Source organism: Cervus canadensis, chromosome 8 (genome assembly GCF_019320065.1).
Source record: "Cervus canadensis isolate Bull #8, Minnesota chromosome 8, ASM1932006v1, whole genome shotgun sequence".
NCBI classification, from domain to species: domain Eukaryota; kingdom Metazoa; phylum Chordata; class Mammalia; order Artiodactyla; family Cervidae; genus Cervus; species Cervus canadensis.
The window spans coordinates 52,228,076-52,241,391 of record NC_057393.1 but is presented as its reverse complement, the minus strand read 5'-3'; the positions used below and the strand labels follow the sequence as shown (position 1 = coordinate 52,241,391).

The window sequence follows — 13,316 nt, the reverse complement described above, 5'->3', positions numbered from 1 at the left end:
CTTGCCATATGCCCAGCAAATACCACTTCTGGGCATTACACACTGAGGAAACGAGCTGAACGAGGACACGTGCACCCCAATGTTCATCGCAGCACTGTTTATAATAGCCAGGACATGGAAGCAACCTAGATGCCCATCAGCAGATGAATGGATAAGGAAGCTGTGGTACATATACACCATGGAATATTACTCAGCCGTTAAAAAGAATTCATTTGAACCAGTTCTAATGAGATGGATGAAACTGGAGCCCATTATAAAGAGTGAAGTAAGCCAGAAAGATAAAGAACATTACAGCATACTAACACATATATATGGAATTTAGAAAGATGGTAATGATAACCCTATATGCAAAACAGAAAAAGAGACACAGAAGTACAGAATAGACTTTTGAACTCTGTTGGAGAAGGTGAGGGTGGGATGTGCGAAGAACAGCATGGTGAAACAGGTCACCACCCAGGTGGGATGCATGAGACAAAGTGCTCCGGCCTGGTGCACTGGAAGACCCAGAGGGATCGGGTGGAGAGGGAGGTGCGAGGGGGGATCGGGATTGGGAATACATGTAAATCTATTGCTGATTCATGTCAATGTATGACAAAACCCACTGAAAAAATAAATAAAAAAAAAATAATTAATAATGCAATAACTGAGATTAAAAAAAAAAAAAAAGAATTGTGTTTCAGTCTGAGATGCTGCAATTCAGGATGTAGTTTGTGAAATTTCCAAAACACTATAGTCAGTCATTTTATGAGATGGTTTTATATATATATATATATAAAATACATATTTCAGAAAATATTTCTATTTTATATGCATGCAGTTCTTCCTGTAATGCATTTAATATTTGGGGGATCTTATATCTATAAGTTGAGCCATTTATATAGTTAATTTGAATATTTAGTCAATCATTAGAAAAAATAGAAGGGGCACCATTATTATATTTCAGAAGACTACCTTGGGCCACTTTGTGGAACTCTCATGTTCATAGGAGCCAAGTTTGAAAACCTTTCTTTTAGTGCAGATGAATAGAACAGCACTTTCCAATGAGTTTGGCATGTTTATGCTCTTTTCATTTTAATCTTGTTTATTTCACAAATTGTGGGCAGAGCAATATAAATACTAGAGCTTTATGCTGATAGTAAGAATTCATTTTTACAAATTGGAAAATGTGAATAAATTGATTTTTTAAAAGTGAAATTGAATTTAATAAGCATTTGCCAACTCTAATTTTGTGGCTTAGAAAAATCATTAATAAAATAATCGGTACTTACTGAGCATTAACTGTGTGCAGTTAATGCTTTATTATGATTTTTTTTTTTTTAAATTTTTTTATTAGTTGGAGGCTAATTACTTCACAACATTTCAGTGGGTTTTGTCATACATTGATATGAATCAGCCATAGATTTACACTTATTCCCCATCCCGATCCCCCCTCCCATCTCCCTCTCCACCCGATTCCTCTGGGTCTTCCCAGTGCACCAGGCCCGAGCACTTGTCTCATGCATCCCACCTGGGCTGGTGATCTGTATCACCCATAGATAGTATACATGCTGTTCTTTTGAAACATCCCACCCTCACCTTCTCCCACAGAGTTCAAAAGTCTGTTCTGTATTTCTGTGTCTCTTTTTCTGTTTTGCATATAGGGTTATCGTTACCATCTTTCTAAATTCCATATATATGTGTTAGTATGCTGTAATGTTCTTTATCTTTCTGGCTTACTTCACTCTGTATAAGGGGCTCCAGTTTCATCCATCTCATTAGGACTGGTTCAAATGAATTCTTTTTGACGGCTGAGTAAAAATTCCATGGTGTATATGTACCACAGCTTCCTTATCCATTCATCTGCTGATGGGCATCTAGGTTGCTTCCATGTCCTGGCTATTATAAACAGTGCTGCGATGAACATTGGGGTGCACGTGTCTCTTTCAGCTCTGGTTTCCTCAGTGTGTATGCCCAGAAGTGGTATTGCTGGGTCATATGGCAGTTCTATTTCCTATTATAATTTTTTTTTTAACAGGGAGGGAAACTAAAACTGAGGAAAGATAAATGACTTGCATGAAGTTCAGAAGTCTGTGATAGAAGATTTGAATCCAGTATTTGTTCAGAGCTCACAGTCTTAACCATCATTCTACCTGCCCTAAAACTGCCCATTTTCTTCCCTCCCCTTTTATAACATTATCTATCAGAAGTGATTTTCAAAATTCAGTCTGCACCCAGATCTCCCAGAAGATCTTAACATGAAACACAGATTGTTAGAGCGCATCCCAGAGTCTGTGATTCAGGAAGTATGGACTGATCCTGATGTTTATGTTTTTAACAAGCACAGGTGATCGTAATGCTACCTATCCGGGGACCATGTTTTGAAAATCACTGCTGTATCGTCTCTAGTGTTTATTGATAAACAGGTGGTAGCCTTTGTTTGGAATCTATTATTATTCTATACACCTGCTTTAGTTAAGCTAAATCTGGAAATCTGTGAGTCCAGATGTCATTGATTTGAAGATGATGTTAAATATTCTAGTACCTTCTTAAAGTTCTTGTTAATTACCTATCACATAAAAGTCCTAATTGATTAATTTATTATTCATTACTGTAGCTGTGCAGAGCTGTTTAGTCAGTCTAGACATAGTTTGTGAATTTAGAAATGTATCCTAGAGAATTCACTGATATATTACCTGACTATAGGAAGAAGGAAATGGTGATCCACTCCAGTATGCTTGCTTGAAAAACTCCATGAACAGAGGATCCTGGCTGGCTACAGTCCATGGGGTCGGAAAGAGTTGGCCAGGACTGAGCAACTAAGCACTTAGGAAGATAAATATGGGGAAATGTCTGGCTATGATATATCTAGAGTCTTCTACTACAAATGTTAAGAACTCTACTTAAGAATGCATACTCTAATTAATTTTATTTTTATATCTTTATCTCTTGTTCCTGTTGTCAGTTGAATATTCCTTCTTTATTATGTCACCTATAGACTATTCAGAGTATATAGAGTTTTCAATATTGTCCTTTTTATTTTATACTTTTAAATGTATCTGTTTCAACAACAACAACAAAAACACTTTCCTATAGTGTTTGTTTACAGGTTTAGTTAACATCCCCAACATCAAACATAACTAAGTAGTTTGCTACCAATCTATCTAGGCAAATTTTAAATCATTTTAGTAGGAAACACAATGTTATAGGACCTCAGTAGATCATATTAAAGGTGGTGCTTCTGTGATAGGCAGAATCCTTGACTTCCAAGTGTGCTTAATATATTTCAGGCATTAAGACTCATCACAACTGCAAAAAGAGATAACAAAATTTTGTGTGTGAAGGGATCTGATAAAAGCTAGCCTTTTTATCCTTGAAGAGGGAGATGTAAAAGGGACAAGGAGACAAATGAGATGTACCATTAAATAGACAAATATGCAAACATAAACAACTATTCAATGCTGATTACCTGAGCTTTCCCTGTGACTATTCTTGAGAGATAAAAAGACTAAGGAGAGTAATACGAATGTGCTTTAGATATTATTTATTATTTTAAGTACTAGTGTACTTAGCTTCAGTGATGGTCATTTTAAAATAGGTACCCAAATGCTACATGCATTCACATGACTTATACATACAGAGGTGCGCACATCGACATAAGTGTCCACATGCAGGCACAAAGTGAAAAACTTCTCCAAGGCAATGTACTTCAACGTGTTTTGAAAAATCTATTATAATCTCCCAGAGAACACTATTGCCATACTAACTTGAAAGGGATTGGTATTCAAAACTAAAACAACCTACTCTTGCTGTCTAGGGTATTGATTATTTTATTGTCCTATTACATAGATTTAATTAGGTGCACTCTTTCTGTTCTTATTTAATATTAAAGAGATAAGGCTTTGGATAAAAACACTGAGGAATAGGTATCAACATTTCATTCATTCATAAAGAAGTATTTTTTTTATATTGTTCGTTTGCATGCAATATTTTTTCTACATTTGCCCAACTTTTTTAAAACCTGTATGCTCACAATGTAGACAAACTAAGTGCTGCTTGTGGCCAGAAGTAACAGTTAGCACTTTTCCCTGCCCTCTTAAACCCAGGCTTCCACAAACAAAGAAACTTAACTGACATCAAGTCTCAGACTAAACATGCTTATTCTTCACCTCCGTTTGCCCAGACTGTCTCATGTCCCAGCTCAAAGCACCGCTTCCCATGTGAAAGCCTCCTTGATAAACAATTCTACCATTCTATACGTATGTTCTCCATTCCTTTTGAAGCATTTTCATAAAGTACTCATTAAAAATGTTATCATAACATGTAACATTTGACATCAATAGGTTGTATTTTTCTTGGATGTTTCCTTCTATTTCCTGTAGTCTTATGCCCCTCTCTCTCTCCATCAATAGGGCAGGAAGAATGCTGTTTTTCAGTGTGTACTATTGCTGGCCCAAACCCTCTGTTAGACACATGTATCAGTCCAGTTCAGTTCAGTTGCTCAGTCGTGTCCCACTCTTTGCGACCCCATGAATCGCAGCACACCAGGCCTCCCTGTCCATCACCAACTCCCGGAGTTTACCCAAACTCATGTCCATCGAGTCGGTGATGCCATCCAGCCATCTCATCCTCTGTCGTCCCCTTCTCCTCCTGCCCCCAATCCCTCCTAGCATCCTTGTCTTTTCCAATGAGTCAACTCTTCACATCAGGTGGCCAAAGTATTGGAGTTTCAGCTTCAGCATCAGTCCTTCCAATGAACACCCAGGACTGACCTCCTTTAGGATGGACTGGTTGGATCTCCTTGCTATCCAAGGGACTCTCAAGAGTCTTCTCCAACACCACAGTTCAAAAGCATCAATTCTTCGGCACTCAGCTTTCTTCACAGTCCAACTCTCACATCCATACATGACCACTGGAAAAACCATAGCCTTGACTAGACTGACCTTTGTTGACAAAGTAATGTCTCTGCTTTTTAATATGCTATCTAGGTTGGTCATTATCTTAATGTATGCTAGAGTTATGAATTGTTTTCATTTTGTATATGGAAAGACTGAAGACCTGAGAGACTAAGTAGATTGTTTAGATTATAAAATTGAAGGTAAAATGTATTCTATGAATATGCATTGGGGGATTGGAAACCTCTGGTTTTTTTCCTGAGTATCCTGGTAGAAGAACATCCTCTACCAGTGCTGTAATGGGTGCGGCCTCTGCCTGTGCAAGCCTGGGAGAAGATGTTCTGCGTACACACACACAAACACACACAAACACATGCATGGAGGCACCCAGTCAGAGTTCATCAAGAAGGATGAAGCAAGTATGAGAGCAGAGTCTGACACCAGAGAGCAAGGAGAAGCTCAGGACTTCTGGGGAGCCTGCAAGGCTGGGGCAGAGACTGGGAGTTAGTAAAATCCTACCCCATGTGATAGGCTTCCCTTGACTGCTCTCTCTGTGGAATCTGCCTGTGAATTCTAAAAAGAAAACCACAAATTGCTAAAAGAAATAAGATTTCTTATGAAAAACATTGTCAAAGTGAGCGCCCTGTACCGCTTGGCAGCAGGCCAAGGCAGAGCAAAGGGGAGAACTTCAAAAGTACGGGGGCGTTGCATAAGCCACAGGCTGATTGGCAAGGAAATCATAGTTTCTTCTTCTGCACCGTCCACGTGTTTCCTCAGGTCTTCTGTTGCGCTGGGGGGATTTGTTGCTGCAGGGAGCTAGGGCACTCTGTCTACACTGGGCAAACAGGTGTAAGGTACAGTGAGGTTGCTTAATTCTGATTGTTCACTGCTTCTAATAAAGCAGTCAACCAAAATTAAACACCATTATGGGAGAGAAAAAAATGCCTCAGGCCTCCCGTGAGGCCCCGTGTCCTGGCCAAGAATCCCACCTGTGATCTGTGTCTCCTGCCTGTCGGGGCTGCTGGAGTTTCTGCAGTTACATGGTTCTCCCAATGTTTTAGGCAGATTTCCTCCAAATTGCTCTATTTTCACTAACAGGCCACAACATTATTGTGATTAATTTGGCTATAATTGAGTTTTATTACAAGAGTGACATTTGTCTTTGACTTTGGCAGAAAGCTTGATTCTTTGTCATCATCTCCAGTCAGCCAGCTGGAGCTACAATGCCAGACATTATACAAATGACAATCAGTCCAACCAGATAGAAAATATGTGAGAGAGAGAGAGAGTGTGTGTGTGTGTGTGTGTGTGTGTGTGTGTGTGTGTGTGTGTGTGTGTGTGTGTGTGTGTGTGTGTGTGTGTGTGTAGGGGCTCTGGTAGGGACAGTGATGGATCATGCCAGGAGAGAGAAGGAAAAAGAGGCCTTTATGCACCAAGTTGATCCAATGATCATTCAGAAATAGTCAAGAGATAAGATGAATCAAGTACTAACATTGCTTCCTGGTTGCCAGATAGTTTCTATTAATTGGTTCAGGAAGAAATATGCCTATATCACCTTGGACCTGTTTCCCACTGCCTACCTGAGGTAACAAATTAAACATTTTAAAAGAAAAATATGGTCATATTTCCTTAAGCATATCAATATATACATTCCTTGGCTTGATATCAATATATACATTCCTATGTGTGTTATCACCAAACATAACAAAAATAAACAAAAGGGATAAAAATACACCACCCACCTTGGAAAAATATGTACATAAAAGACAAATATATGAATGCTTTCAGTGGCAAACTTTAGAGAAGTGGTAGAACAAATACAATTGTATTTATACCATGATATGTTACTCTTTAAAGTCACATTTTCAATGACTTGTAGTGTCATAACTATATAGTTACAATATTGAGTATAAAAAGCATGATATTAAATGATACAATGCCAGGTTTTGCACACCTTTAATACTATAAGAATATCCATGTATCTATGATGTTTTTCTAGAATAGTGCATAATTTTAACAGTGTTTCTTTCTAGAAAAAGAGATTAGGGATGATACTTATTATCTTATTTATTTTACTATTGTTTCTAAATGTGTGCTATGTATCCTAAATTTCTGTATTAATAAATGTATAATCATTTATAATCAGAAAAATAAACTATTTAAAGAAATTATAGTACAAATCAAAGAATGAGTAAAGTTGTGGGCATTAACATTTAAAAGGCACAATCTACAAGATTGAGCCAAATAATTGACGATATTCTTTCCATTTAGATTTTACTATGGCTACAATATTTAGGAACCCCGCCAATGTCAGTTACAGGAAATGGTGGGGGGCTCAATATTTAGGAAAAAGAAAATATAGAGTAGAACATTTTTTAAATGTCTGCTCCAGAAATTTGCAAATCCTGTGTCACCATATGAATAGTAAGGGGCAGAAGCACATTAGCTCCCAGCTGCCCTTTGAAGGGATGGGGTGAGTGGAGGCTATCGAACCCAGGAGAACTGGAGAGCAAGAAAGGCATGTGGCTTGAAAAGAACTAAGACTCTGAAACATAGGTCCTTCAACAAGATTTCTTCCTGTTTCTGTGTTCCTAGGGAACATGGAAACTACCCAGATAACTGGGATTGGTCTTTGTACATATAAAGTGGAGATTTCCCCTAAACTTTAAAAAGAAAAATACCTGAAGACAATGTGAAACTCCTCTATGTGGCAAACTTCCATATGCTCAAAAGTGTCCTAATTAATGCCCATTCGTTGGATGAACCCCTCAAATTCATATGTTGAAATTCTAACACCCAGCATGGGAGAATGGGACTATGTTTCGAGATGGTCTTTAAAGAGGAAACTGAGTTAAAATGAAGTCATTTAAAGTGGACTCTAATCCAGTATGACTGGTGTCCTTACAAGCACAGGATATTGAGACAGATATTGGGGAGTGAAGGACACATGAGGGCACGGAGAAAAGACTATACTACAAGTAAAAGAGAGAAGCTCAGAGAAAACCAGTCCTGACAATACCTTCATCTTGAACTTGTGGCCTTAGCCATGAAGTCTGTAGTGGTTTGTTTTGGGAGCTCTAGGAAATGAATACAATCACCAAGTCATCTTACTCACCACTGCTTTAAAGATTAAGAAACACTCACCTTCCTCCATCTCTGTATGGGCCTTTGGTCATCTCTCTCTCTCTCTCTTTTTTTTTTAAATTTAAACAGACATTTATTTCTCACAGTTCTGGAGGGAGTCCAAGATCAAGGTGCCATTAGGTTTAGCTTCTTCTAAAGCTTCTCTCCTTGGCTTGCAGAGGGCTGCCTTCTCACTCTGTCCTCACATAGTCTTTCCTCTGTGCATGTGCATAGCTGCTATCTCTGTGCATCCAAATTTCCTCTTCTTATAAAGATACCAGTCAGGTTGGATTCAGACCTCATTTTAACTTAATCACCTCTTCAGAATACAGTCATATTCCTAGGTACTAGAAGATAGGACTTCAACTTTTAAACTTCAGGGAGGGGGATGCAATTCAGCCCATAATGGATAATGAGTTTGTGGTGGAAGTAAATAATACATGGGGAGGCATAGTGGAGGAAGTAGATTAATAATAGGCAAAAAACAAACAAACAAAAAACATCTTGAGCTCTTATTTTCCTCTAATAGTAGCCATGTTTTTTAAATTTATTGGAGTACAGTTGCTTTATAATGTTGTGTTAGTGTCTACTACACAGCAAAGTGAATCAGCTATATGAATACAGATATACCTTCTTTTGTGGATATGCTTCCCATTAAGGTCACCACAGAGCATTGAGTAGAGTTCCCTGAGTTAGTAGGTTCTCATAAGTTATCTATTTTATACATAGTATCAATAATGTATATATGTCAATCCCAATTCATCCCACCCCCATCTCTTCCCTCTCCCTTTTGGTATCCATAGATTTGTTCTCTATGTCTATGTTTCTATTTCTGCTTTGTAAGTAAGATTGATTGTCTACACCAATGTTTTCAGATTTCATATATGTGTGTTAATATACAGTACTTGCTTTCTCTTCTGACTTACTTCATACGATACTCTTTTTGGTCCATCCATGTTTTAACAAATGACCCAACTTTGTTCCCTTTTAAGGCTGGGTGATATTCCACTGTATACATGTACCACATCCTCTTTATCCATTCCTCTATTGATGGAAATTTAGGTTGTTTCCATGTCCTGGCTATTGTAAATAGTGCTGCAGTGAACCTTGTAGTATGTGCGTCTTTTTGAATTATGGTTTTATCAGGATATGTGTCCAGGAGTAGAATTGCTGGGTCATATGGAGTTCTGCTTTTAGGTGTTTGTTTGTTTTGTGTTGTTTTTTTAAGGACCCTCCATACTCTTCTCCATAGTGGCTGTATCAGTTTACATCCCCACCAATATTGCAAGAGGGTCCCCTTTTCTCCACACCCTCTTCAGCATTTAATTGTTTGTAGCTTTTGTGATAATGGTCATTCTGACCAGTGTGAGCAGATATCTCCTTGTAGTTTTGATTTCCATTTCTCTAACAATTAGTGATGTTGAGCATCACTAATGTTCATATATTTGCTGGCTATCTGTATGTCTTTATGTCTTCTTTAGAGGAATATCTATTTAGGTCTTCTGCCCATTTCTTTCATTTTTTTAATAGTGAACTGCATGAGTTTGTATATCTTGAAGAATAATCCTTTGTCTGTTACTTCATTTGCAAATATTTTCTCCCATTTTGAGGATTGTCTTTTTTTCTTGTTTATGATTTACTTTGCTCTGCAAAAGCTTTTAGGTTTCATTAGATTCTATTTATTTTTGTTTTTGCTTCCATTACTTTAGGATGTGGATCAAAAATGATCTTGTTGCAATTATTGTCAAAGAGTGTTCTGCCTGTGTTTTCCTCTAAGTTTCATAGTTTCTGGCCTTACATTCAGGTCTGTAATCCACTTTGAGTTTATTTTTGTGTATGGTGTTAGGAAGAGTTCTAACTTCATTCTTTTATATGTAGCTGTCCATTTTTCCCAGTACCACTTACTGAAGAGGCTGTCTTTGTTCCACTGTATATTCTGAACTTCCCCGGCAGTCCAGTGGTTAAGACTGTATGCTTCCACTGCTAGGGGGAGCAGATTTGATCCTTGTTTGGGGAACTAAGATCCCATATGCTGCATGAGGTGGACAAAAGTTTTTGAAACAAAGAAGTAAAGGACTTGGAGTCCTCCCTCCCTCACTTGTGTTCCCACTCAACTTTCCATCTTTCCATGGGGACCAGATGCCAGGGGGTGTATTTGTGTGAGCCGGAAAGGGACTTTATTTTATTTTATATATCTTTATTATATATATATATGTTATTGTTTGCAGGTTAATAGCAATTTCTTATGTGCTTATTGCAATTGGCAATATCAAGGGCATTATATATACATATGTATATGTATACTTGCTTAATATTCATAACTTCTCAGTGAGATGCATATTCTTTTAACTTTTTTATTTTTTATTGGATTTTATTTATTTTATCCATTTTTATTTGATTTTATTTTTTATAGCTGATTAACAATGTTGTGATAGTTCCAGATGGACAGAAAATGGACTCAGTGATACATGTATCCATTCTCCCTCAAATTCCCCTTCCATCGAAATACTTAATTTCATCTTAGCTCATCTGAGCTTAATTAAATCTCTCAGTGTCACTGAGAACTGGGGCCCTTATATTGAGATGACAATTCTGCTTAACTTTTTATCATTTCATATGTAAATTATGAGAGTTGAAATCTTGAATATTTTTGAGAACTTAAAACATTGCCTCTTCAAGCCTCCCCTTTTGCTCTGGTTAAGTCTTATTGATCAGGATAAAGTGAAACCTGCTAGAAGATGACATCATAGTTGATGGTGAAAAAATGGATTCATAGGTTTAGCTCATCTTAATACCCTCAACACAACTTAATACAGAGGCCTTGGAGACAGACTTGGGGGAAAAATATCCAGCTCTGACAACTGACCAGCTCTATTTTCTGGTTTAGAAACCTCAGTTTTTCTCTTTAAAATGAGGATAGTAACCGCTTTATGAAGGTGTGATGAATGAATTATTAGATGCATGAGTAACAGCAGAGTGGCTGACACAGAATAAATAGTACGTGTCAACTATTAGTATTAACTGAGATTACATAAGGTCTGTTGTTCTCCCAAAAGGGAGAGACCCCACTAAAAGCCATTAACACTTTCTCAGTGACTATAAAATAAAATTGATCTGATTAACTTGAAACAGCTTACATTAGATTGAAGTAGTAAAAATCTCATTTAATCTTCAGGAAAAACCTAAGATGAAGCTATCCTTACCAACCTCCTTTCAGAGATGATTGAACTTAAGCTAATCCCAAGGTCAAGCAGCTATTAGATAGTACAGTAAAGTTGGAAGCTCAGGTACCTGATACCAACATTCAGATTTTTCACAGCTAGTGCAGCCAAAGCCTGATGCAAGTCTGTTACCTCTCAGCATGTCCATATGTCTGTCTCGGGTTCTCAGAGCCTGTGGCCAGAGTAGGTGAAGTAGAACGCACACATTAACCATTTGCCAGGCTTAAGTCTTCCTCCCTCAATCCATGTGTCAGTACAAATGTGGGAGAGAATATAGAATTTTTCTAGCTCCTTTTTTCACCTGGGTCAGCAGACAGCCAAAACATGGCTATTTCTGAGAAAAAACCAAACATATTTAACATCCTTTCCAAGCCTTCTCTGTAAGGAGATAGAACTGCATATATATTATCTCTGGCATTTCCTTTTACTAAAATATAATTTCACATTTAGAAAGCTAGAAAGGACCTAAAAAGTTAGCTATGTTATTTGTCATAAAGCCAATGCCATTTCTGTACAGTGATGGTCCTGCCTCTTCTGACTTAGAAGTAAGTTGTCTTTCTTGAAATGTTATTTTATCCATCTGAAATTCACAACAACATGGTCTTTAAGGGGAGAGTGTTAATTTCTTTGGAGAAAAGACACAGAGTGTGTAACAGTGGAGTTGATAAAAATCATTTATCAGAGACAGATGCCATTTTCATTCTATTATCTCTACCCGCTTTTCTATTGATGGTTCAAACCTAAAATGAAAAATGCTGCATGTGTCATAGTTCTACTCCATAATCTCTGCAGGACTTTTCCTTAAGTTTGGGGATTCCTCATTGCATTTGAAGGAGAATACAATTCACCTAGAGTTCCAACAATCACAGTGATAACATGAATTGGATTCCTGACATTCTATTCCATTATTTGTACTCCTTCACCAGATAAAGAAGGAGGGGAAATTTGTCACTTTGGGGAGTCCTCCTGGTAAAGTTTGAGGGTAGGCCTTGAGCATTCTGAAGCTCTGTTGTTGACAATGAAATGCCCAAACCAATCCCTTGGCCCCAGACTCCTTCTACTGTTTCATAAAGGGCCTGTGCTTCTGTGTATTATTGCCCTTGGAGGTTTGTCAAGGCAACTCCTCCAAAATCTGCTTAGTTCATTTGTCTCTCCTGCAGTGCAGAGTCTCAATCAGATTTGTTCTCCTCCTGGTTTCAGGGATTTTCAGAATTTGACTTGCTTTTCATTTATCCATCCTTACATCACCCTCTGCTCTGGCATTTTCTTTGTACCAGGCATTGTGTTAGGTTTCTGGGATAGAGACAGGGTTCAACAAAGTAGACATGGGCTCGGCCTTCCTGGAGTTCTGTCAAATCACAGTAGGATCACAGTGAAAGAGAAAGGCCTAGCACTTCTTGCAAAGCAGGAAGGAAACTGGAAGAGACAAACATTTGCAAGGTAAAACCTTTTCCTTCTAAACTGGGCAGTGTGTGTGTGTGTGTGTGTGTGTGTGTGTGTGTGTGTGTGTTAGTAACTCAGTCATGTCTGACTCTTTGCGACTCCACAGACTGTAGCTCTTCAGATTCCTCTGTCCATGGAATTCTCCAGGCAAGAATACTGGGGTGGGTTGATCTCCAGGGGAGCTTCCCAACCCAGGGATTGAATCCAGGCGCCCCGCATTGCAGGCAGATTCTTTACCCTCTGAGTCACAAGGGGAGCTCATATGGGTAATAGATTTTAAATAATTATGAACATTATTTGTAATCTTATACTCTCTGAGCTGTGTTTTGGGAATACATCTGCATGCACACAGGATAGAAGTCTCAGCTCCAGTCAAAACAACTCATTACTATGGCTTTGCCTGGACTATTGCCTTTTTCCCCCCATAGTTATGTGATTTCTTTCAGAGACAGGTGCAATAGGGATGAAACCCCAGAAAGCTTACTGCAGCCACATTAAAATTTTCATACTCCTGCTTGGTTTTTCCTGATGACTCCTAATCAGACTCCCTTGGAAGGCACTGGGCTATTCTGGGGTTTGAGACAGAAAGACCTGACGTGTGTTACTACCTTCATGACTTTAGTTAACAACTTCTTGATTTATTTTTGTCATATTAAAT

General features: G+C 38.1%; 1 protein-coding gene across 7 annotated transcripts in view; it reads left to right on the top strand.

Annotated features, from left to right (window-relative positions):
* Positions 1-13,316, top strand: part of NRG3 (neuregulin 3) — a 1,193,959-nt gene that overhangs the window by 785,499 nt on the left and 395,144 nt on the right. The gene's annotated exons all lie outside the window — the stretch shown is intronic.